Raw genomic sequence first — 27268 nt, 5'->3', positions numbered from 1 at the left:
ACTCCTCGTGACGTCCGGGATCTCATCCAGGACTCCGAACAACTTTCGGGTTACTGCATACTCATATCTCTACAACCCTAGCGTCACCGAACCTTAAGTGTGTAGACCCTACGGGTTCGGGAGACATGCAGACATGACTGAGACGCCTCTCCGGCCAATAACCAACAGCGGGATTTGGATACCCATGTTGGCTCCCACATGCTCCTCGATGATCTCATCGGATGAACCACGATGTCGAGGATTCAATCAATCCCGTATACAATTCCCTTTGTCAATCGGTACGTTACTTGCCCGAGACTCGATCGTCAGTATCCCAATACCTCGTTCAATCTCGTTACCGGCAAGTCACTTTACTCGTACCGTAATGCATGATCCCGTGACCAGACACTTGGTCTCCTTGAGCTCATTATTATGATGCATTACCGAGTGAGCCCAGAGATACCTCTCCGTCATACGGAGTGACAAATCCCAGTCTCGATTCGTGCCAACCCAACAGACACTTTCGGAGACACCCGTAGTGTACCTTTATAGTCACCCAGTTACGTTGTGACGTTTGGCACACCCAAAGCACTCCTACGATATCCGGGAGTTGCACAATCTCATGGTCTAAGGAAATGATACTTGACATTTGGAAAAGCTCTAGCGAAACGAACTACACGATCTTTGTGCTATGCTTAGGATTGGGTCTTGTCCATCACATCATTCTCCTAATGATGTGATACCATTATCAATGACATCCAATGTCCATAGTCAGGAAACCATGACTATCTGTTGATCAATGAGCTAGTCAACTAGAGGCTCACTAGGGACTTGTTGTGGTCTATGCATTCACACATGTATTACGATTTCTGGATAATACAATTATAGCATGAACAATAGACAATTATCATGAACAAAGAAATATAATAATAACCATTTTATTATTGCCTCTAGGGCATATTTCCAACAGTATTTACAAGAAAGTGAGTGGGAGCCCTATAACATTTCTGATATTATATGTGGATGACATATTGTTGATTGGAAATAATACAAAATTTCTGGATAGCATAAAAGGATACTTGAATAAGAATTTTTCAATGAAAGACCTCGGTGAAACTGCTTATATATTGGGCATCAAGATCTATAGAGATAGATCAAGACACTTAATTGGACTTTCACAAAGAACATACCTTGATAAAGTTTTGAGGAAGTTCAAAATGGATCAGTCAAACAAAGGGTTCTTACCTGTGTTACAAGGTGTGAACTTGGGTCAGACTCAATGCCCGACCACTGCAGAAGATAGAGATAAAATGAAAGTCATCCCTATGCCTCAGCCATAGGTTCTATCATGTATGCAATGTTGTCTACCAGACCTGACATGTGCCTTGCTATTAGTTTAGCAGGGAGGTACCAAAGTAATCCAGGAGTGGATCACTGGACAGCAGTCAAGAACATCCTGAAATACCTGAAAAGGACTAAGGATATGTTTCTCGTTTATGGAGGTGACAAAGAGCTCGTCGTAAATGGTTACGTCGATGCAAGCTTTGACACTGATCCGAATGACTCTAAGTCACAAACCAGATACATATTTATATTGAATGGTGGAGCAGTCAGTTGGTGCAGTTCTAAGCAGAGCGTCGTGGGGGGATGTATGTGTGAAGCGGAGTTCATAGCTGATTCAGAAGCAGCAATTGAAGGAGTCCGGATGAAGGAGTTCATATCCGATCTAGGTGTAATACCTAGTGCATCGGGTCCAATGAAAATCTTTTGTGACAATACTGGTGCAATTGCCTTGGCAAAAGAATCTAGATTTCACAAGAGAACCAAGCACACCAAGAGATGCTTCAATTCCATCTGCGGTCAAGTCAAGGAGGGAGACATAGAGATTTGCAAGATACATATGGATCTGAATGTTGCAGACCCATTTACTAAGCCTCTCTCACGAGCAAAACATGATCAGCACCAAGACTACATGGGTGTTAGAATCATTACTATGTAATTTAGATTATTGACTCTAGTGCAAGTGGGAGATTGAAGGAAATATTCCCTAGAGGCAATAATAAAATTGTTATTTATATTTCTTATATCATGATAAATGTTTATTATTCATGATGAAATTTTATTAACCGGAAACTTAGTACATGTGTGAATACATAGACAAACAGAGTGTCCCTAGTATGCCTCTACTTGACTAGCTCGTTAGTCAAAGATGGTTAAGTTTCCCAGCCATAGACATGTGTTGTCATTTGATGAATGGGATCACATCATTAGAGAATGATGTGATGGACAAGACCCATCCGTTAGCTTAGCATAATGATCGCTTAGTTTTTCTGCTATTGCTTTCTTCATGACTTATAAATGTTCCTCGGACTATGAGATTATGCAACTCCCGAATACCGGAGGAACACCTTGTGTGCTATCAAACATCACAACGAAACTGGGTCATTATAAAGATGCTCTACAGGTGTCTCCGATGGTATTTGTTGAGTTGGCATAGATCAAGATTAGGATTTGTCACTCCGAGTATCGGAGAGGTATCTCCGGGCCCTCTCGGTAATGCACATCACAATCAGCCTTGCAAGCAATGTGACTAATGAGTTAGTCACGGGATGATGCATTACGGAACGATTAAAGAGACTTGCCGGTAACGAGATTGAACTAGGTATGAAGATACCGATGATCGAATCTCGGGCAAGTAACATACCCATGACAAAGGGAACAACGTATGTTATTATGCGGTTTGACCGATAAAGATCTTTGTAGAATATGTAGGAGCCAATATGAGAATCCAGGTTCCGCTATTGGTTATTGACCGGAGATGTGTCTTGGTCATTTCTACATATTTCTCGAACCCGTAGGGTCCGCACGCTTAACGTTCGATGACGATTTATATTATGAGTTATGTGATTTGATGACCGAAGTTTGTTCGGAGTCCCGGATGAGATCACGGACATGGCGAGGAGTCTCTAAATGGTCGTGACATAAATAATGATATATTGGACGATGGCGATATTATTCGGACACCGGATGAGTTCCGAGAGGTACCAGATAATTATCAAAGTGCCGGAGGGTTATCGGAACCCCCCGCAGGAACTAATGGGCATGGATGGGCCTTAGTGGGGAGAGAGAAGGGCCACAAGGGGGCTGGCTGCGCCCCCCTTGGGTCCGAATTGGACTAGGGGAACACTACTGCAGGATGCTGCTAACGCGACACTACGATCAGAGACCCTTCATGAAACTGTGTGCGATGCAATAATCGCAAACGGTGTTGTATGAGCACCGTCAGAAATGTGTAAAACGTTTGCGATGACGGATGCATCAAACACGGTTCAGGTTTTAGTTGCATGTGCGATGAAGGGCATACGGTTTAGTTAAATTAAATGTTTGTGATGAGGAGGAACAAAAGAAACTAGCAGCCAGATGAAGGCCTGTGCGATACACAGCATACGGTTCACTCGGATGAACTGTTTGTGATTAGGCAACACAAAAGAAACGGTCAGCCAGATCAAGGTGTGTGCGATATATGGCATGCGGTACACTAGGATGAACTGTTTGCGTTGAGACATGAGAACAGAAACGGTTCAACTTAACAAGATGTGTGTGATACGCAGCAAACAGGTCTGTAATCAGAAATGTGTGTGAAGACCGATAATAACACAAACGGTTGTTGCTAATAAGACGTGTGTGTTGTGCGATGGGATTGCATACAGAACAACATGTACACACACACACACACACACACATACTTATAAGGACATGCTTGCATAACAAAATTAAACATCCACTTACATACGTGGCTACTACAACCATGGCATTTGCACACACAAAAGTAAATTATTACATGCATAATTACATAGGTGGCTACTACACACATGACATTTCCACACACCAATAAAGTAAACTATATATTACATGCATGATTAACTAGCATAAGCGATCATCTGATCATCATCTACTTCTTGTGACGCTTGCTCTGCTTGTGGCTCGATCCGGGCTCGTCGATTTGGGTAACAAGTCACTTCCTCATGTCAACGATCTGCCTGTGCATCTCGTAGCATGTGTACACGCTCTTGGCCGCAAACCCGAGGTGAGGTTCATCCAGTTGCTGCATCCAGGCCCCGTGCTAGGATATGGGACTTGTTCTCTGGGCATCCTGCCTCATCTTTTCGTAGTAGGGGTCGATGATGGCCGATGCGAGTTCGACCAGGGAGTCCTTCTTCGTGCTGCCGCAGACCCTGTAGTGGTGACGGATTTCGACAAGGTTCTTCCAGGCCAAGCCCGTAACACTGAGCGCTTTTACATCATTGGTGGTATCCACCGTGGCGAACTTGTAGTCAGTGCTATTAACAAACCTGTTGAAACGGTCGCAAGGCTCTATGGCCATGAAGTAGTGGTAGATGAGGACATGATGGCGCACGCACAACTGGGTGATGGCTGTCGGTGTCAAAACCGGCGGATCTCGGGTAGGGGGGCCCGAACTGTGTGTCTAAGGCGGATGGTAACAGGAGGTGGGGGACATGATGTTTACCCAGGTTCGGGCCCTCTCGATGGACATAATACCCTACTTCCTGCTTGATTGATCTTGATGATATGAGTATTACAAGAGTTGATCTACCACGAGATCGTAGAGGCTAAACCCTAGAAGCTAGCCTATGGTATGATTGTTGTTGTCGTATGGACTAAACCCTCCGGTTTATATAGACACCAGAGGGGGCTAGGGTTACACAGAGTCGGTTACAAGGGAGGAGATCTACGTATCCGTATTGCCAAGCTTGCCTTCCACGCCAAGGAGAGTCCCATCCGGACACGAGACGAAGTCTTCAATCTTGTATCTTCATAGTCCAACAGTCTGGCTGAAGGATATAGTCCGGCTGTCCGAGGAACCCCTAATCCAGGACTCCCTTAGTAGCCCCTGAACCAGGCTTCAATGACGATGAGTTCGGCGCGCAGATTTGATTTCGGTGTTGCAAGGCGGGTTCTTCCTCCGAATACTCCATACAAGATTTTGAACACAAGGATAGTGTCCGGCTCTGCAAAACATATTCCACATACCACCGCAGAGAGAATAATATTTCCACAAATCTAATCTGTTGATGCATTTTGCAGCATGACATCACACCATGGCCCGGTCATTATTCGAACCGTTTTTGACAACCAGCCACCGCACATATCGCGAGGCGGTTTCCTTGGCACATCTTGTCGAAGCAGAGATCGTGTCCCCTTATCACGGGATTCTCATCAATACGGGTGTGGGTAACCCAACCGCGCCATCAATTATAGCGCTTGGGGAATAAGCGAGTTTTACTAGGCAGGTGGGGAGGCATATGCCCCTATAAAGGGACAAGGATTCTTCTTTTTACCCACGCGTTCCTCCTCCTTGCTCATCCATTCTTGCGCACTCGAGCTCCAGCACCCAAGTCTGTGCTTTTCCCCTCAAACCACTCCAAACATATTCGGAGCGGGAGGCAAGTGGATGGTCTCCTCCGTCATGGAGGAGGACGTCACAAAGCTACGGGGAGCCGGATATCTGGCTGCGGACATCACACACCGGCTGCCAGATGCGGGCCAGATCATCCCCACGCCCGAACCCCATGAGAGGGTGGTTTTCCTTACCCAGTGCATTCGCGGACTGGGATTTCCCCTCCACCCGTTCGTCCGCAGACTCATGTTCTACTACGGGCTAGATTTTCACGATCTGGCCCCCAATTTTATCCTCAACATGTCGGCGTTTATCATTGTATGCGAGGCCTTCCTCCGCATCAGGCCCCACTTCGGCCTGTGGCTGAAGACCTTCAATGTTAAACCGAAGGTGGTGGTCGGCCAACAAGCGGAGTGCGGAGCCGCCATGCTGGGCAAAATGCCTAATGTCACCTGGCTCGAAGGCTCCTTGAGGGAGTCCTGGACTAGGGGGTGTCCGGATAGCCGGACTATCATCGTCAGCCGGACTCCAAGACTATGAAGATACAAGATTGAAGACTCCGTCCCGTGTTCGTATGGGACTTTCCTTGGCATGGAAGGCAAGCTTGGCGATATGGATATGTAGATCTCCTACCATTGTAGCCGACTCTTTGTAACCCTAACCCTCTCCGATGTCTATATAAACCGGAGGGTTTTAGTCCGTAGGACAACAACCATTACAACAATCATACCATAGGCTAGCTTCTAGGGTTTAGCCTCCTTGATCTCGTGGTAGATCTACTCTTGTACTACCCATATCATCAATATTAATCAAGCAGGACGTAGGGTTTTACCTCCATCAAGAGGGCCCGAACCTGGGTAAAACATCGTGTCCCTTGTCTCCTGTTACCATCCGCCTAGACGCACAGTTCGGGACCCCCTACCCGAGATCCGCCGGTTTTGACACCGACATTGGTGCTTTCATTGAGAGTTCCTCTGTGTCGTCACCGATAGGAAGGATGCCTCCTCCCGTCTTCAAGGACGGTATTTTCACCAAAGGAGCCTTGGCCACCGGCCAAACTATCCGGCTAGGTGGTTTTCTCCTGACCGCCTGTCCGGCCACCGCTTCGACAATGACCTCTCAAGTCGTCAAAAGCAATCTTCACGTCAGCTCGGAATTCGCCGAGTGGCTAGATCCAATAGAGCTCTCGTCCGTAAACGAGCTCTTGGATCGCATCGCCGCCCTGGGAGTCGCTACAGACTACAATCAGATTGGGCTTAAAACCGATCTGAGAGAGAGTAACTCTCCCTAGGTCACCCACCATGTTACAGTGGTAGAGGAACAATGCGGCGGCTCTTCTCCTGTATTGAAAACTAGTCATGTCCGGGATCCCGAACCCTCCATGCCGGATTCCCGCGGAGGGACGGACCTCGATAAAGCGCTGAACTTAAAGTCAGGCATCGGACCAGACTCGTTGGACAACGTCCAACAATCCAAGCTTCCAAATTTGGAAACTTCACGGCCTTCGAGCCTTGAGACGGGTGGGGTTCCGGACTTAATTCCACCCACCCGCCCAGACATATGCAATCTATCTCTAATCCGGCAAGAGCCCGCTGAAACAGTACATCACTACTGGGCCAGATTCCTCCTGGTTATGGACAGGATAAAGGACTACCGAGAGGAAAACGCAATCTCAATTTTTTGCAATAATTGCACGGACGAGGGAATCTTGAACGCCGTCAGCCGTCGTGGAATTACACGCTTCGCCGACCTGGCGTCCATAGTACGAAAGTACTGTGCGATCAAGAGTTTCCGGGCAACCGAAAATAGGTTTTGAAGGGCATAAATTTCCTCTTCAAAAACCAGTGTACTACGTATCCATTGTGTTAACCCCCTGCAAGTCCCGTTACCCACACTATCAAAAGATAGCGTATGCGGTGTTCATGGCATCCCGGAAGCTCTGACACTACTTTCAAGAGTGTTCGATAACAGTGGCCTCCGAAGTACCCCTCAACGACATTATAAACAACCGCGACGCGACGGGCAGGATTGCAAAATGGGCCATTGAGCTCTTACCATTCGATATAACTTACAGACCTCGGCGAGCTATAAAGTCACAAGTTCTGGCTGACTTTGTCGCTGAATGGACCGAAGCCGAACTCCCTAAAGAGTACGGCGCATACTCCAATTGGATTATGCACTTCGATGGCTCTAAAATGTTGGCCGGATTAGGGGCTGGCGTCGTATTGACGTCCCCAACCGGGGACACAGTCCAATATGTACTTCAGATAATGTACACAGACTCCAACAACGTAGCCGAATACAAGGCCTTTTTACATGGCCTCCGGATGGCAATCTCCATGGGCATTCAACGCTTAGAGGTGCGCGGGGATTCAAACCTTGCAATATCCCAAATAAATGGAGACTTTGATGCCAAGGATCCGAAAATGGCGGCATATCGCAACGCTGTCCTAAAAATGTCAGCTCGGTTTGAAGGACTTGAATTCCATCACGTAGCCCGGGATAATAACCAAGCAACCGACATATTGGCACGCATCGGCGCAAAACGTGACGTTGTCCCTCCAAATATCTTCCTGGAACGGCTCTTTAAGCCACCCGTACTATGGGAAGAGGAGTCCGGAAATAACAAACCGGAAGCAGCCGCACCAACCAATACAGAGCAATCTGCCATAACCGGCGATTCAGCCAAAATAACACCTTCAGCCCACGACATAATGGCAGTAATTGCCCCGTGGACTGAACCATTCCTAGCCTACTTGCTTAGGCAGGAACTTCCCGAAGACCAAAACGAGGCCCGCTGCATAGTCCGGCGATCTAAAGCCTACAAGGTCCATGCGGGAGAACTTTATAAGAAAAGCACGACCGGAGTCCTTCAAAGGTGTATCTCCGAAGAGGAAGGGCGAAACCTTCTGGCTGAAATTCATGCCGGACTAGGCGGACACCACGCAGCAGCTCGGGCCCTTGTAGGAAAGGCATTCCGTACAGGATTTTATTGGCCGACGGCCCGGGCAGATGCTCAGGACTTAGTACAAAGATGCGTTGGTTGTCAGCTCTTTGCTAATCAGAGCCATATGCCACCCACCGCCCTCAAAACTATACCCATTACCTGGCCGTTCGCGGTCTAGGGGCTTGACATGGTTGGACCCCTTAAAGGGGGAACCCACAAACAAAGGTACCTATTGGTCATGGTGGACAAATTCACCAAATGGATAGAGGCCAAGCCAGTTAAAATGGCAGAGTTCGGACCAGTGATAGACTTTATATCCGAGGTAGTACACCGTTATGGTGTCCCCCACAGCATCATCACCGATAACGGCACGAACTTCACTGCCGACGAGGTTAAATCATGGTGCAAAAATATGGGCATTAAGCTCGATTACGCTTCAGTCTATCATCCTCAAACCAACGTCAAGTGGAACGAGCAAATGGTCTAATAATGAGCGGCATCAAACCCAGACCAGTGCGGTCACTTACGAAATCTGACACGCACAGGGTAGAGGAGCTCGACTCCGTACTCTGGGGGCTGCGGACAACGCCCAACCATACTACCAGATTCACACCATTTTTTATGGTATACGGCGCAGAGGCAGTTCTGCCCTGCGACATTATTCATGACTCACCTCGAGTGCGCATGTACGAAGAAAGAGAGGCTGAGCTGGATCGGTAGGACAGTTTGGACACATTGGAGGAAGAACGCGACGTCGCCAAGGCTCGTTCCGCATTCTATCAACAGCAGGCTCGAAGATACCAAAGCAGAGAAGTACGGGCCAAGACTTACAACGTTGGCGAACTAGTTCTACACCTGCCGGACAAGAAAAAGGACAAGCTCAAGCCCAACTAGGAGGGCCCCTTCATTATCGATCAAGTCCTGACTGATGGAGCGTACCGTCTACGAAATGCGTCGGACAACCGACTCGAGCCGAACCCATGGAACGCAGCCCGCCTCCGAAGATTCTATGCCTAGTGCCGGACTAAGAGTTCGTCCCCTTCCCCCATCCAAATTTTTATATTTTATCTGTCTTTTGTTTCTCTTTCTTTTCCTAAAAAGCCCTTAAAGGCCTACTTGCGCATTGTTCGCACACACTTGACGTGCCATCCGCACTCATTATACCTGGGGGCTTGTTCACAAGAAGCTTAACTATAAGGGCTTCACGCCCAGCACATGTGTCAAGCTTCCACATGTACCTTTTATTCACCATTATATGCATCGATATGACTTAAGTTTTGGCCAAGCTGGGTTGCCTAGCTCCTGTGCTTACCCCTACGTTCCCGATTGTTCGCCTAGGAGGTAAAGGGAGCACCTCTGCGATTGTTACTGCCGGGTCAGCCGGATGTGTACCTCAGACTGGGTGAAGCCGAAAGCTAGCGTTCTTAAGGGAATATTCGGTCGGTGACTTGAAAGATGATTTTTTACCTACTTATTTATCTGCCCCCAGATGCTTTTCTTCTCTTTTCGCAGTCCGGACATGCACTTTAGGGCATGCCTCCCAGGGAAAGGAACCCCTAACGGAACTATTCTCCCTGGAAGATGTTTCTTACTAACCATGTAATATAACATAACTACTTGGGTACTTGTCTGATAAAGCACTAATGACCCCTACGCCTGGTCTCCATGCATACCCCGGTTGTTTCTTAACCGAGAAGTGTCGGTGTACTAAAGTAGGGGTAACTTAGTACCCCGAACTTGTGCACGGGCAGTCGTAGCACCCCCGCGGCGAGGCTTGCCGGACGCCCACCAAGGCCCTCCGCTGCTCCATATCACTGCCATTCAAGAACAGAGTATTAACTAAGAAGACAAGGCCCCGGCAAGAGGAGCTTGCCGGGAAGAGCAAAGACCCCGACAAGAGGAGCTTGCTGAGAAGGCCAACCAAGGCCCTTCAGAGATAACTTGCCGCGACGCCCCACGTGTCCTGACAAGGCACGGCGACCGGCAAGCTTGCCGGCGCGACAAGAGAAGACCCGCGGCAGGGCACTTGCCGCGGCAAGGCCGCCGCCCCGCACCCAAGATCCAGCACGCGCAATAACGTGTCACTCCAGGACCATCCCAGAAGCACGTGGCGAAGCACTGCGCGACCATGCGGGGCGAGGTGGCAAGCGGAGCTGACAAGGAGGCCGTCGTGGCGATCGGTGGCGCACCTAACGGTCGTCTCCCTGCACTGTTGGAGCGACCAAACGGGCATTAAATGCCCTTGTCCCCTACCGTTAGAGTTAGGTAGGGGACACTGTAGAGCACTGTTGTACCAACCCGCGTTTTTACCTTTCTGCCCCTCTTCCTACGCTGCCACCTGTGGGTAACCCCCTTAGCCTATAAAAGGGAGGCCCATGCGCACGTAGAAGGGGTTCGGCTCGTTCGATGCATCCACCACCACCATACGCTCGAGTTCTCTGGCACAAACAGAATATAAACACAAAGCAGAAGTAGGAGTTTTATCTCTCCGGAGAGCTCCGAAGCTGGGTAAAAACCCCTCGCGTACCGTCGCCTCGATCCGCTCTGCGTGCGCCCTCCGCCTTCCTGCCGTACCACAAAGGGGCTCCTGCCCCATAGGTGTCCGTGGCCACAGCGTAGCCCCGACATCTTTGGCGCGCCAGGTAGGGGGGCGCGTCGAGGTTGTGTGCATCTGATCCGGCGTCTGCGCGCACTACATCAGCTTCTTCATCAACATGCCACCGAAGAAGAAGAATCCGGAGGTGGCCGCTCCGTCTGCGGCCGTCCCGCCGCCACCGGAGCAAACGGGCGGTGGGGTGGACGCCGGCGGAGGAGCGGGCGCTAGCGGGGGGACTCGCATCGTCACCCGGTCCAAAGACAAGGCCCCGCAAGGTTCTGCGTCTGTGCATCGACCGCACCCCTCCCAGGAGGTGCAAGATCGACAACACAACGGTGCCCCTAGCACCGTGCTCGCTTTAGAACAAGGCCAAGCTGGTGGGTCGCGGGACGTCCAAGGCCAGCATGCGCCTCAGCACGCTGGCACGAGCGCGGTGCGGTCGCCTGGACGAGATGCTGCTCCTTCTAACACTATTAGGAGTCTGAGCATGTCTCGTACCTCGCGTCGCTCACCACTGCCGCCCAAGACCCCAGAGGAAGCGCTAGCCCGAGCCCAGCTGCTCCTAGACTACCCTCCAGCTCCCGACAAGATCGACGACTGGAGGGCAACCATTTACAGCCTCGTCGGCTTCGCCAACAGTGACAAGCCCCGGCAACCGAGCACGTCGAAGCCCCGGCAAGATGCCCAGGCGCAAGCCGACGCCGACAAGACCGCTGGGGGTGCCACCACCATGCGCACCCAGCCCCGAAGGCCAAGATCGCCGATTCACCGGGCTAGCCTTGACGCTGACTCCACCGCGTCATCGGACCCGCGAACTCGCCGTGATCAACGCCAAGTTCTTCAAGAACGACGGCACGAAGACGCTCGCACTCGCATCGAGCGCAGAAGGGAAGCGCGGCGTCAATCCGACCAGCGCGCTGGGCCCTCTGTTGATATGCAAGCACCAGGGGAACCAGGCAACTTGCCGTACGCGGCAGGTTGCCCTGCGTTCACCCGTGAGCTGCGGCAAGTCCAATGGCCCAGAACCAAGAACTTCAAGCCAGACGTGCCCGAGAAGTACGATGGCAGGATACATCCGTCAGAGTTCCTTAGCGTCTACACCATCGCGGTGCAGGCTGCAGGAGGACGCGACGAGAAGATCCTTGCCAACTACTTCCCGCTGGTGCTCAAGCCTAACGTCAGGTCTTGGCTCATGCACTTGCCGGATGGCTCCATCTCTTCGTGGGCGGACCTGTGTCATCAGTTTGTCGGCACCTTCACAGGCGGCCACAAACCCCATGGCCAGGAGAGCGATCTGCATTTGCTCGTCCAAAAGGAGGGTGAGCCCCTGCGTATGTACATACAGATATTCAGCCAGGTGCAACGCAACATCCCAGACGTCCACCCTGCCGCGGTTATCAGCGCGTTCCATCAGAACGTGCGTAACCGCAGGATGAGGGAGGAGATGGCGATGTGCAAGATCAGAGATGTCAGCGAGCTATATGCTTTAGCCGACAAGTGTGCGCGGGCTGAGGAGGGGAGGAAAATCCCCGGAGAGATTGCAGGAGATGAGGGATCTGACAGTGAGGATGCCGCCCCGGCAAGGAAGAACCGAAGGCGGAACAATAGAAAAAGAAAGGCTAAGGATGTGCTAGTTGTTGAGCATTCCGGCAACGGAGGCAGTTCCGACAAAGCCAAAGCCAGTGAGTCTGGCGAGGCTGTGGTAGCCGCCGACAAGCAGGATGGCTCCGGCAAGCAGTATTGCAAGATCCACCGCACCAAGGGCCATGACCTCCAAGCCTGCATGAAAGTTGAGCAGATGGTGGAGCTGCAGAAAGCTGAGTATGAGTGCCGCGACAAGGAGAGGGCCCAGGGAGGTGGCGGAGGATCCGGCAAGAGGTTTCCCGCCCGGGGAGGGCCCCGCGGCAAGGCCAAACCGCGGCAAGGAGACAGGCCCCCCCGTGGCCGCGACAAGGACGAAGGTGAGGACGAGGATGAAACTGATGACCAAGAGTTTCAGAAGGAGACAGAGGTGTTGTGTATCGACGGCGGTGCCTCTCTGCACACCTCGCACCGCCAACTCAAGCAGTGGGTGCGAGAAGTGAATGCAGCAGAGCCATCCGTCGAGTCGCGCAAGCCTCTAAAGTGGTCCGACACGCCCATTATCTTCGATGTTGAGGATCACCCTGATCGCATCACGGCGGTCGGGTGCTTGCCGATGTTGGTCTCACTAACAATCCGGAACCTCAAGGTCACGAAGATGTTGGTTGATGGCGGGGCCGGCCTGAATCTGATCTCCTCCGCAGTGCTCAAGAAGCTCCAGATCCCCGACAGCGAGCTCGAAGAAACCGGTACCTTTCAAGGGATAAACCCAGGAAGGAGCAAGCCGAAGGAGAAGATCACACTGCTAGTGACATTTGGCAGTGAGCTGAATTTCAGGACAGAGAGGGTCACATTCGACGTCGCTGATTTCCCATTGCCCTAATTTGGGATACTCGGCTGACCGGCGCTTGCCAAGTTTATGGCAGCCTCTCACCATGCCTACAATGTGCTCAAGATGCCTGGACCGATAAGTGTCATTTCTGTCCAAGGCGACAAGAAGGATGCCCTTATCTGCGCCGACAAGATCTACCGGGAAGCAGCAGCCGCAGCAGAGCGCAAGCCACTTGCCACTGAAGCTCCCCGGGGGAAGAAGAAGGTCAAGCCCGGCAAGAACAGCTCTGATGCCCACTCCGGCAAGCGCACCTCTTTGGAGTGCTGCGCTGCCGTCGAGGACACACCATCGAGCTCCACCGGCAAGAGCAAGAAGGCAAAGACAGCTCCACCAGAGACCAAGAAAGTGGCCGCCAAGGAGGACGGCACTGGTGGTACCTTTACCATCAGTGCCACGCTTGATCCTAAATAGGAAAGCGCGCTCGTCGCTTTCCTGCGGGCGAATGTCGATGTGTTCGCATGGCAACCATCTGACATCCCCGGTGTTCCCAGGGAAGTGATTGAGCACCACCTTGCCGTCTGCCCTCACGCGTGGCCCGTCAAGCAAAAGGTCAGAAAGCAAGCGGTGGAGAGACAAGAGTTCATTGCAGAAGAGATCAGGAAATTGGAAGCAGCAGGCCTGATCCGAGGAGTGCTCCATCCAACGTGGTTAGCCAATCCAGTAGTCGTGCGCAAGGCAAACGGGAAGTGGATGCTCTGTATTGACTTCACTGATGTTAATAAAGCTTGTCCCAAAGATCCATTTCCCTTGCCGCGCATTGACCATATCGTTGACTCCACGGTAGGATCTGATCTGCTTTCATTCCTTGATGCATACTCAGGACATCATCAAATCTTCATGGCAGAAGAGGATGAAGAGAAAACCGCATTCATTACTCCGTGTGGCACGTACTGCTTCGTACGGATGCCTTTCGGACTAAAGAATGCTGGTTCGACATTTGCAAGAGTAGTCAACCATGCTTTTGAGCCACAGTTGCATAGAAACATAGAAGCCTACATGGATGACATAGTGGTCAAGAGCAAGGACAAAAAGACTCTGATCCAAGATTTAGATGAAACCTTCGCAAATCTGCGCAAGGTCAATCTCAAGTTGAATCCCGAGAAGTGTGTGTTCGGAGTTCCCTCCGGCAAGCTTCTCGGGTTCTTTGTGTCTCAAAGGGGGATTGAGGCCAATCCCGACAAGATCAAGGCCATTGAGCAAATTGAAGCACCAAAGCGCGTCAAGGATGTGCGAAGGCTTGCCGGCTGTGTTGCTGCTCTCAGTAGATTCATTTCCAAGTCTGCCGAACGCGCCCTGCCATTTTTCAAAATCTTGAAAAAGGCGGGTCCCATGAAATGGACTCCGGAAGCGGAGGCTGCGCTGCAGGATTTGAAGAAATATTTGTCCTCCACTCCGACGCTTGTCGCGCCTAAGCCACAAGAGAAGTTGCTGCTATACCTGGCGGCAACCAATCAAGTGGTTAGTGCTGCGTTAGTGGCGGAGAGGGAGGCAGATGATGAGCCAGCAGCCGCGGCAGACGAGTCCGGTGACAAGCAGGGGGCTTCCCCGACGAGCTCTGGCCCGACAAGCCCTGATCCGACAAGTTCTGCCTCCGCCAAGGATGGGTCTGTGCAGTTGCTGGAAGAGAAACAGAAGAAGAAGGTGCAGCGCCCAGTTTACTTCGTCAGCTCCCTTTTACAGGGGGCTAGATCAAGGTACTCTGGTGTGCAGAAGTTGCTTTTCGGCCTACTCATGGCCTCAAGGAAGCTGCGCCATTACTTTCAAGCACATGAGATCACGGTCGTCACTCGCTTTCCGCTGAAGAGGATACTACAAAACCCAGAAGCGACAGGCAGGATTGTCGAGTGGGCATTGGAATTGTCAAGCTTTGGCCTCGAGTTTGAAAGTACTTCAACCATTCAGAGCAGGGCATTGGCAGAATTTATAGCAGAATGGACGCCGACACCGGATGAAGAAACTCCGGAGAGGAGCATCCCCGTCAAGGAAGCTAGCAGAGAATGGATCATGTACTTTGACGGTGCCTTCTCGCTGCAAGGCGCCGGTGCGGGCGTACTACTTGTCGCCCCCACCGGGGAGCACCTCAAGTATGTGGTCCAAATGCATTTTCCCAAGGAGCAAGCAACAAACAATACCGCAGAGTATGAAGGCTTGCTTGCCGGACTCAGGATAGCAGCTGAACTTGGGATCAAAAAGCTTATCATCAGGGGTGACTCACAACTTGTCGTCCGTCAAGTGAACAAAGATTATCAGTGCCCGTTCATGGAAGCCTACATCGATGAAGTGAGAAGGCTAGAAGAACATTTTGACGGTTTACAAATGGAACACGTTCCAAGAGCTCAGAATGACGTTGCAGATGGCCTGTCGAAATGTGCCGCACTTAAGTTACCTGTGGAACCAGGGATTTTTGTGCTTAAGCTAACTCAGCCATCCGTCACGCCATCAACTGGACAGAGCAAGAAGAGAAAAATGCCTGCTGGCGACCACTTTCCGGCAGAGCTCTCTGAAGCCACCGCCAAGAAGGTTCCCAGGCTCAACACAGAAAGAGTTGAGGAGCAGCCTACTCCGACAAGCCCCAGAGCTTGTTTCGTTGAAGCAGACGCTCCCGACAAGTTGTGCTCCGGCACGCTTGCCGGGGAACATCACGCTCCGGCAGAATCCCTGATCCTTGCCGTCGAAGCGGATGTTCCTGCAGTAGCATTTGCGCCTTTAGTCCTTGTTGTCGAGCCACAGGCACCAACATGGGCACAGCAGATAGTCCACTTCCTTCAAACAGGAGAACTTCTCGAGGAGCAAGAAGCAGCAGAAAAAGTAGCCCGACAATCAAGTATGTACCAGTTTGTCGATGACATACTATACAGGAGAAGATTCAACGGGGTGAAATTGAAGTGCATCTCCCGGGAAGATGGACAGAAGCTGTTGGCAGAGATACATGGAGGCATATGTGGTCACCACATTGGCGCAAGAGCACTTGCCGGCAAGGCTTTCCGGCAATGCTTCTTCTGGCCGACAACCCTCCAGGATGCAACTGCACAAGTAACCAAGTGTTAAGCGTGCCAGTTCCATTCCAAGCAGATTCACCAACCAGCTCAAGCTCTCCAAACAATCCCTTTATCCTGGCCATTTTCAGTCTGGGGGCTCGACATTCTCGGCCCTTCCCCTGAGCTGTCGGGGGCTTTGAGTACTCGTACATTGCAATCGACAAGTTCACAAAGTGGCCTGAAGTGGAACCAGTGAGAAAGGTGACAACACAATCAGCAGTCAAGTTCTTCAGGTCGGTTGTTTGCCGTTTTGGGATCCCTAACAGGATCATCACCGACAATGGCACACAATTTACGAGTCACACCTTCATGCAATACGTCCAAGATCTTGGCACCAAGATCTGTTTCGCTTCTGTTGCTCACCCGAGAAGCAACGGTCAAGCGGAGAGGGCAAACGCTAAAGTGCTGCACGGGCTCAAGACCAGGACTTTCGACAGGCTGCACAAGTGCGGAAGAAATTGGATCGAGCAGTTGCCGGAGGTTCTTTGGTCGATCAGGACGACGCCAAATCGAGCCACTGGCCAGACACCTTTTGCTCTTGTCTATGGAGCAGAAGCAGTTCTCCCCACGGAACTCGTATACGGGTCACCACGAGTGCTCGCTTATGATGAGCTTGAGCAAGAGCAGCTGCGGCAAGATGACGCGCTGCTCCTCGAGGAGGATCATCTTCAGGCTGCTGTGCGAGCTGCTCGCTACCAGCAAGCTTTGCGCCGCTATCATAGCCGCAAAGTTAATGCCAGAAGCTTCGAGGAAGGCGACCTTGTTCTTCGACACGTTCAATCCACCAAGAATTCAAACAAGTTGACGCCGAAGTGGGAAGGCCCTTATCGGGTGAAACGAGTCACTAGGCTCGGCGCTGTCCGCCTTGAGACCGAAGATGGCATTCCGGTGAGCAACTCCTGGAACATAGAGCATCTTCGCAAGTTTTACCCATAAGGCGCGGTTGTCGGGCCCCGTTCCGGCAACCACCTTTTGTATAAGCCTTGCCGCTGTTGCATGTAACCCTTTGTACAAAGCTGGGCGCAGATCCCGTGCGTGAATAAAGCTCATGTGCTCAGCACATCCATATTAGTTTCATGCTTTATATATATATATATATATATATATATATATATATATATATATATATATATATATATACCATGCATGCACTGTCTAACATTTTGTGCAGCACTCGACCCCGGTAAGCAAGAACAAGCCCTAAGGTTCTATATCATTATTTTCTCTTCTTCCTTCTCAAAGAAAGGGAGATAAGGATGGCGACAAAGGGCGTCGTTCAAAAGAAGTGCTGTCTTGCCGGAGAACAAGCCTTGCCGGAAAACAAATAACAGAGAAGCTAAGTTGCCAAAGCATGAGCATATAGTTTTCAAAATTTTTGTGTTATCCTCCTTGAACGACCCGCACTTTGTATGAAAAACCTGTGCACAAAGGAACCTGCTTACAACTGATCGTGCCCTTATTTTGTTTCGAGTCCGCTCAACAACTTAAGTGGGTTGCGATTGGTGACGGCAAGGTTGCTTGCCGGACGCAGTACTGCGCAAGCTGCTGATGTCCCGCACTCAGCACTTGCGGTTAAGGTACCTGCCCGGCAAGTTTTCCTAAAAAGCGTAGGGTCAAGGCATACGAAGGAAGGATCAAATAAGGGGAATAACATAGCAAGCAGTACCCAGAATAAAAGTTATGATACAAAAATGAATGGTTGCAGTCCTAACAAACTGTTTCTGTGACCTGATCAACAGCGACAAGGGAAAAGAAATGGACGGCCTAATCTACGCGATCGCCGTCAACCCGCCTGATGCCGGCAACCTTGTCCACAATGGGTGCGACAACGGCTTTGAGTGGCTCCACATCCACGTCGGGCGGCAAGCTTCTGAGGATCTTCTTGAAATGGACGTCAGGGTGGCGATAAGCCACCTTCACCAGCACTTTCTGGAGAGCCCCCGCGCAGACGTCGCGCGACTCGTCAGCCAGTTGCTTGGGGATCTGCTCTTGGAGCTTCTGGAGCGCCGTCGCCACGCCCTTAAAGAACTGAGAAAGCTTGACGCTGGGAGCGAGGTCCTCATCGGTGGAATATTTGAAATCCTCCAGCCCCAGATTCGTCAGCTCCTTGTCAATGGTTGCGGCGATATCAACAAGTCCCTCCGTCCAATTGAGCACATTGTCCCTGAAGACATTTTGAGTCTCTGCGGCCCTCTTAAGCAGAGCGTCATTATCTTTGGCCGCCTTAATCAGGGTTGCCTCCCGATTGTTGGCCTCCTCCAATGATTGGGTTAAGGTGGTCAACTTCAGATTGAGATCAGCGGTGGAATCCTTGGCGTCATTCAACTCCTTGATCCTCTCGGCAAGGCTAACTTGCAGCGCACCAAGGGTGTGGGCGCCCTTTTCACGCTCGCACTTGAGCATGGCGACCTCTTCATCCTTTGCCTTGAGGTTGGTCTCCAGCTGCGCCACCCTTGCCTCCAATTCATTCTTGGCGGCCTCAGCAGACGCAGCAGCATCTTTCGCCTCCTTAAGAGCTCCGCCAAGTGACTTCTCTCGCACGGCGAGTTCCTCCTCATAACTGTCGAGGTTAACTTTCCGCTGCGTCAATTCTCCTTTCCTTGCACTTAGCTCCTCGCCGGCAAGCCTTTGCTTCTCGTCAACCTCGGCCTTTTCGAGGATAAAGGCTTTCCGCGCCTCGTCAAGCTGCATCCTCTCCTCTGCAATTGACTGGAGGGTTTCTTGGTTGCGACTCCGGAGCTCTTCAGCATGCCTCTCTATGTCCACACCCGCCCGCGCGACAAGTGCCTCCCAGGACTCCAACTTCGCTTGCCGGGCGCGGTAGAGAGACATGAGCTTCCGCAGCAGCTTCTCCTCTTCAGGCTCGTCGCTGTCGTGACCTGGCACATCCACCAATGTTAGCCCGGCAGAAGCAAGCACCTCTCCGTCGAATGTCTCTCCCTTCACCGGAGCCCTGGAGCTCGATGCCCAGGGAAGCCTGATGAATACGCCCTCGCCGGCCTTCAAATATGCGCTGGGCTGGGGTCCCTCGGGACCCGATGCTGCGGCAGAGGCGGAAGGATCGGCGTTCGGTGTAGCGCTAGACGCTCCTGCGGCCCCAGGGCCGTCAGTTCGATCGCCGGATCCATTACCAGCCCCTGCAGCGTCAGCCTCGGCGGCCTCCTCGGCGGCCGGATCGGCGATGCCAGCCGCTTCATCAGTAACCGCGGCGTCGTCGGCGTTCTCGTGCGCGCCTTCTTCACCGGCAACATCCGTCTCCATGGGCTCTACGTTGGAGGGGTCTGGCGACCGAAAAGGGGGAGAAGAGTCCGGCAAAGATCCAAGGATCGTCAATGTTGCCCCTCACCGGAGATGGACTTCTTGCCGGAGAAGGATCCCTTGCCGGGGATAAGCCCCTTGACGGAGATGACCTCCTCACCGGGGAGTGCTCCCCTGACGGGGAGGCCTCCCTTGGCGGAGTGGTTGCAGTAGGTGGCACATCAACGGTTCCTCCCGAGGATTCTTGATGATGCTGCTCCGCTCCTACACAACTCAAAGAACGAAACATCAGTAAATAAAGAGTGCCCACACGCACCGAAGCAGCAAAGGGAAGATATGTACTTACGCTGGGGGCTGTGCTGGGGGCTGCTCTGAGGCGAGATTGCCGGGACCAATATGGCCGGCTCGGTCATGTCTCCCGTTGCCACGGGAGGGTCATCGGCAATATTGGTCGCCGTGGTCTTGACTCTCTTCGCCGCCCTCTCGGCCAGTGTCCTGGGAAGCACAGGTCCAGAGTCAAATAGATCAGAAGCAAGATAAAGACAACAAAGATTGGAGATGCACAAAGGTGACAAGAGAGCTTACTCTTCTTCATCCTCCTCGTCGTCAGAACTAAGCGCGGAAAGGTCAAAGTCTGGCCCAGCGCGGCGAGGTGGAGAAGGTTCCCTTGGCCTCTTGGCGGGGACGACGGTGGCAGTTTGGGACGTCCCGGCCCCGATTCCCGCTGCGGCGCGCGCAGTGGTCTGAGCAGGGGCGGTGGCCCGAGAAGACCCCGCTCCGGCTGTCGTGGCTACACGGTGCATCTCCGCGGCAACCTTGCTTGCCGCGGCAGGGCGTGCCGCACGGCGCAACGGCTGTCGTCTCGAGGGCCGCTCCGCCCCGTTCCCGCCCCTGCGGGTGTGTCTTCTTGGCGGCACCGGGGGCTGCGCCGTTGGAAGCACTCGCGGCCGCACTAGGGGCCGCGCGGAAGTCTCTGCCTGCGAGGTGCTCGACGATGGTTGACCACCTGTGCCTCCGGCAAGTTCACCGTGCTCAACTTCCGGCCCGGCAGGCCCCTCCTCGCCAGCGATCATCCCGGCGAGGTCCTCCTGATCGGCGAGGATCGCCGCCGCGGCCGCCTCTGCCTCCGCCACTGTGAACCCGAACTGGCCTGCAGCCTCGGCTGCCGCGGCCTCCTCTGCTCTGCTGGCGACATATGTCGCCCCGTCTTCAGTAGTGGCGCGGGTGAGCGACTTCTGCTCATCGGATCGGACCGCCGTCTTGGACAAGTTGTCAAAGAAGTCTTGCACAACGTCGTCTTCGGGCTCTTTCCAAGTCGGAATGAGACCGTGCGAATCGCACAATACGATCCCGTTTGGAGCTGTTGCACAATGGGACGACCCCGTGCGGCAGCCTAAACCATTCGGGATGATCGAGATCGTGCTTAAAGAGCTCCCTGAGTATTCCGTCGAGCTCCGAAACGGTGAAGTTAAAGTTCAAGCCTGGTCGCAATCGCATAATATCTGCTGGGCCTTCAAACTCCCAGGCAGGTCTACCCCTCTCCTGCAGGGGGGCAATGCGACGACGGAGAAAATCAGCGCCAACAGCCCCTGGCGTGAGTCCGGCAAGTCTAAGCCTCAAGATCCTGGTAGTGGTGATCGTTAGTTTGGCATCATCTGGAGCCAAATGGCTCCAGTCGTTGCCGCGCACTGTCGAGGTCTTGCGCAAGGCAGTGAATGGTTGTGGTTCCTCGTCCAAGATCCAACACCACTTCATCCTCCATTCATCCCACTTACTACGGAGCTCCCCAGGGATGTATGATTCCTTCATGCCAGTCTTCGAGACCCAAGCAATCCCTCCAGACAAGGGTTCCCCTTTTTCGACTCGAGGAGTAAAGAAGTGACGGAAAAGGGCGACACTTGGGTGGACTCCGACAAAGTTCTCGCAAAGATGGGCGAAGACAGACATGATCAAAACGGCGTTGGGGGTGAAATCGAGAAGATGAAACCCGTATGTGAGCATGATGTCGCAGAAGAACTAAGAGAAGGACGGGCATAGCCTGCAGTGGAAGAACACGGGGAAGAAGGCGTACCCAATAGAAACCTTCTCCGAAGTTGCGGCAGAGATTACTTTGGTGCGCGGATGCGCACGCGTCTCCATCGACCATAATGGATAGAAGCTTTCCTTCAACTCCTCGTAGGGGAGCGCGTGGGGGAAGAGGGCCGTCTCCTTCCGCAGAGCCTCAAGCCGCTGCGCCTCCCTCGATTTCTCACCCTTTGATTTCTCACCTTTCCCCTTGGCGGTCTTCGGAGCCATGGCGGAAGTGGAGGAGGAGAGGGATGGGGACGTAGATGGCGCCGGCGGCAACGAGGCGGAGCGACTCCTTCTCTCTCTCGAGCTTGGGGGGGAGAAGGGAGGGGGTGGGAGCAGCGCAGGTATGTCAGATTGAAAAGGCAGCAACGACCGGAGCAAAAGAACCGCCCCTGTTTCCTCTACTCATAAAGAGGAAGGGGGCGGACGTTCCGGTTTCTCCTTCACGATCTCTCCCACGATGCCGTAATCGACGCGTGCCGTTGCAAGGAGACGCGGAGGGTACGGAGTGGGGGTTCAGCTTGAGCCCAGGCCGCGCGTGCCCGTGCACTGTTTTGGGCCTGGCCCAACAGCGCTCGGCACCGTGTATGGCCCAGGCCCGGGGGCTCCTGTCGGTGTACTAAAGTAGGGGTACCTTAGTACCCCGAACTTGTGCACGGGCAGTCGTAGCACCCCCGCGGCGAGGCTTGCCGGACGCCCGCCAAGGCCCTCCGCTGCTCCATATCACTGCCATTCAAGAACAAAGTATTAACTAAGAAGACAAGGCCCCGGCAAGAGGAGCTTGCCGGGAAGAGTAAAGACCCCGGCAAGAGGAGCTTGCCGAGAAGGCCAACCAAGGCCCTTCAGAGATAACTTGCCGCGACGCCCCACGCGTCCCGAGAAGGCACGGCGACCGGCAAGCTTGCCGGCGCGACAAGAGAAGACCCGCGGCAGGGCACTTGCCGCGGCAAGGCCGCCGCCCCGCACCCAAGATCCAGCACGCCCAATAACGTGTCACTCCAGGACCATCCCAGAAGCACGTGGCGAAGCACTGCGCGACCATGCAGGGCGAGGTGGCAAGCGGAGCTGACAAGGAGGCCATCGTGGCGATCAGTGGCGCACCTAACGGTCGTCTCCTTGCACTGTTGGAGCGACCAGACGGGCATTAAATGCCCTTGTCCCCTACCGTCAGAGTTAGGTAGGGGACACTGTAGAGCACTGTTGTACCAACCCGCGTTTTTACCTTTCTGCCCCTCTTCCTACGCTGCCACCTGTGGGTAACCCCCTTAGCCTATAAAAGGGAGGCCCATGCGCACGTAGAAGGGGTTCGGCTCATTCGACGCATCCACCACCACCATACGCTCGAGTTCTCGGGCACAAACAGAATATAAACACAAAGCAGCAGTAGGAGTTTTATCTCTCCGGAGAGCTCCGAAGCTGGGTAAAAACCCCTCGCGTACCGTCGCCTCGATCCGCTCTGCGTGCGCCCTCTGCCTCCCTACCGTACCACAAAGGGGCTCCTGCCCCATAGGTGTCCGTGGCCACAGCGTAGCCCCGACAAGAAGGTATTCAGACACACTCCGGACTCTAGGGTTCCGAGGTTGAAGCGAAAAGGTCGGCAAAGACAAACGATCTACAATCTGGCTAGAAGGCATTTTACATGTCATTTTAAGATACATTGTCAACTCGACTGACTGTATTCTTCCTCAATCCCGTCTAACAGGCTGTCTAATTTACAGTCCTGTTGGGAAAATTTTAGCGGCCATCTCTACTTGGCCGTATACTAAACTCACAGGGATCTCCTTCCCATCGGGCCCCATCGGTCCGACCTCGGCCATGTGGTTGGGATCCGCCTTCTTGTACCGCGTCTTCACCATGGCCCAGGCCTCCCTGGCACCTTGGCGGCAGGCCGAAATCTTCCATAAACGGAAGCGCTGCCGCACTCCCTGAAGCTTCTCCGCAAGCTCTCCAAGGCCCTCGGGTAGGGAGAGGGATGGCCATAAAGCCTGGACGACGCTGCTCATTGCCTGCCAAACTCGTTCGAGCAGCTGCAACAGTTCGGGAAGTTGATCACCCGTCGACACGGGCATCTCCTCCGCAGGGCGACCTGTGAGTATACCTACAGACATATTTTGTCAATTGACTTCCTCGCCGAACTCTTCTTTTCAAAGGAGTTCGCTCAAGCACTTACTATAGATGCCGCGACGAAGCCGCTGATTCTCCTTAACGGAGCCTGACAGCTCGGCCCGAACACCTCTCAGCTCTTCTTCAAGTTGGGTGCGGGCATCCTGGAGCTTGTTCCTTTCCTGCTGCACCCTTGTCAGCACTCTCTCGCTGGCCTTCAGCTGGCGCAGTAGTTCTTGCCTGTTCGGATCCTGTCCGGCAGCACCTGCAAAGTCATTTTTAGACTTGCGCGCACGCCGCACACCACTTAAATTTTTTAACAAAAAAGTATATTAATGTGTTACCAGGAGGGGTCCCTGTGTCTCCCCCTGCGGCAGCCAGTACGGCCTCAAGTTGGGCCTTGCACTCTTGCAGCTCCTGGGACAGTTGGGTATTCTTCTTCATAAGATCCTACATTTCAATTGATCCTTAAATCAGTTAATATAACTACTTTAAGTCTCGGGGGCTACTGGCATATACAAACTATTAAATTCTTTTACCCGTATGTCCTTTACATACTGCTCCGCGGCTCTGGTTAAACCATCTTGAGCAGCATGGAGGTGCGCGTCCCCCACGTCAAAGGCACTTAACGCCTCAGGGGAGAAACACGCGTCACAAAAAACTGTCCGGCGGCGCCTGTGTTTCATGGCGCTCTCCACTTTAGACTTGGTGGCGGACAGTCTGTCGGCGTCCTCCGTTGGAGGAGTGTCCGGCCTGCGCCTTGCGCTCGCCTCCCCCTCCAGACCAGGTGCTGGAGCCTGGCTGGTAGAGGTTGGATTGGCAACCTCTACGCCCGCAGTTCGGCAAGCGCTTTTTCTTCTACAAAAGTCATGAGCATTTAAACACTTCCTAGGAACGTGGCTCCAAAATAATGGATCGTGAGCTATACCTTTGCGGCGACGTTTCAATCCGCGTCGTGCTCCTCCTCCGCTTACTGGGCCGGACTGGCCCTTGTTGGTCAGCCGCCGTGGGCTCGGCTTCCCGCCGTAAAGGCGCCTCCTGCAAAACACCGTTGTATACGGTGGTCAGAAATGAGCAAGGGAGGAATAATGGTGTCAGGACTTCGGTTACAATCACCTGCGAAGCCGGACTCAGTCCGGGGTAGTCAGCCGTAATGGCGACGAAAGCATTATCCATGCTGAGTTGGTGGAACACCCTGTCGATTAACTCCACCTTTATGTCCGGGTCCTCTTCGGAGGCCGGATCCTGGGATCTCTCTGGATCCTCGGGTTGCGGAGCTGGGCTAAGCATGCCCTCCACAACCCGGCGCAGCTCCTGCGTCAAAAGCGTAATATAAGAAACTTAAACTTTGAAAGCACGGGTCGGGCACACAAAGTGTTCGCTTACCCAACGCCGAGGATTATTCATGGGGAACCCGTTCAACGGGCTCGTCTAGAGGAAATCCTCCTTCTCCCCCTTATACAGGCCGGACAGGATCTTCACCAGGTCTTCGGCCGATCCCGGCCCTTTGCGGCCATGACGGGTGGCATCGTCCTCTCCGTTGAAATCCCACATAGGGTGGCCCCTGTATTGTAGTGGCTGCACCCCCCGCATAATGCATGTTGCCATGACTCCAATCATGGTCAACCCGGAATGGGCCAGTAACCTTATCCGGCCCATCAAATAATGGAAGCTCTTGTCTTCCTCCAGTTGGGGACTCTGCGGGCGCCAACTAAGGCGTTTCTTCAAAGAAGCAGTACTGAACTCCGGGAGGCCGATCCGAATAGGATCCGGCAGCAGAGCGTCTTCTATGTAAAACCATTCCGAAGGCCAGTCTTCGGACGCCTTCTTAGGGGTTTCGGATGGATATCCGGTCCCGGCAATGCGCCATATTTCGGCGCCGCCCACTTGATATATGGACCCCTCGTGAGAGCGGGGCACAAGGCAGAACAACCTCTTCCACAGTGCAAAATGGGGCTTGATGCCCAGAAATAGCTCGCAAAGAGCTATGAAGCCCGCGATATGTAGGATAGAGGCGGGCGTGAGGTGATGGAGCTGGAGTCCGTAGAACTCCAGGAGCCCGCGGAGGAACGGATGTATAGGAAATCCGAGCCCCCTTATCAGATAGGGGACGAAGCATACCTGCTCCCCTTTGTTGGGATTTGGGGTAGCCTCCGCTTGCTTCCCACCTTGGTAGGCGGCCAGTCCGGCTCGAACCGGAACCATGAAGGCCGGAGGGAGATATCCCTCCGCTTGGAGCATCACCAGCTCGCTGTGCGGGACAGAACATCTCCGCCAATCTCCTGGCCGTGGGCTGGGAGCGTGAGAGGAGGAGCCGCGTCGACGGTCCATGATGGAATGGATTTTTGGTCGGAGGCGCTTCAATGAGTACTCGCGGAAGGAAGACGGTGTGATTTGGATCTGGATCCTTGCCTCTCTTATAGGCAGATTATTTGCACAGCTAGGGGGTAAAATATAAAAGATACCCTGGCTTTTCGCATTCATGCGACGCGTGGAAGATGGTCATTATTGGGTGTGGAAGACAAGAAGCACAATATTGATGAGAAAGACGGACACTGTTCGGCAGGTACATGGAACTTGAGGGAGAACCTGCCTTGCAACGCCTAAGATTACATACGCGTTGGACTTATCGTCATTGAAGCCTGGTTCAGGGGCTACTGAGGGAGTCCTGGACTAGGGGGTGTCCGGATAGCTGGACTATCATCGTCAGCCGGACTCCAAGACTATGAAGATACAAGATTGAAGACTCCGTCCCGTGTCCGGATGGGACTTTCCTTGGCGTGGAAGGCAAGCTTGGCGATACGGATATGTAGATCTCCTACCATTGTAGCCGACTCTTTGTAACCCTAGCCCTCTCTGGTGTCTATATAAACCGGAGGGTTTTAGTCTGTAGGACAACAACCATTACAACAATCATACCATAGGCTAGCTTCTAGGGTTTGGCCTCCTTGATCTCGTGGTAGATCTACTCTTGTACTACCCATATCATCAATATTAATCAAGCAGGACGTAGGGTTTTACCTCCATCAAGAGGGCCCGAACCTGGGTAAAACATCGTGTCCCTTGTCTCCTGTTACCATCCGCCTAGACGCACAGTTCGGGACCCCCTACCCGAGATCCGCCGGTTTTGACACAGACACTCCTATGTGGAGACCATAAAGGGGTGGCAATCGGGGTGGTTCTACATCACCGAGCCGCGTGACACCAACTGGGTGGCGGTCCCCGAATTCCGGTCCGGAATCCCCACGCGGCTCACCGCCTGGAAAGAGAAGGGCCTGTCCTGGGGTTCACCGGTGGAGCTGACCGGACTCTAGAAATGCATCAGAAACATGATGATCAAGAAAATCAAGCTTGTCAACGTGGTCCAGGTCATGCTCTTCCGCCG

Source organism: Triticum dicoccoides, chromosome 7B, assembly GCF_002162155.2.
Source record: "Triticum dicoccoides isolate Atlit2015 ecotype Zavitan chromosome 7B, WEW_v2.0, whole genome shotgun sequence".
Taxonomy (NCBI): Eukaryota; Viridiplantae; Streptophyta; class Magnoliopsida; order Poales; family Poaceae; genus Triticum; species Triticum dicoccoides.
The sequence above is the reverse complement of the archived record's forward strand: the minus strand, read 5'-3'. Positions refer to the sequence as shown.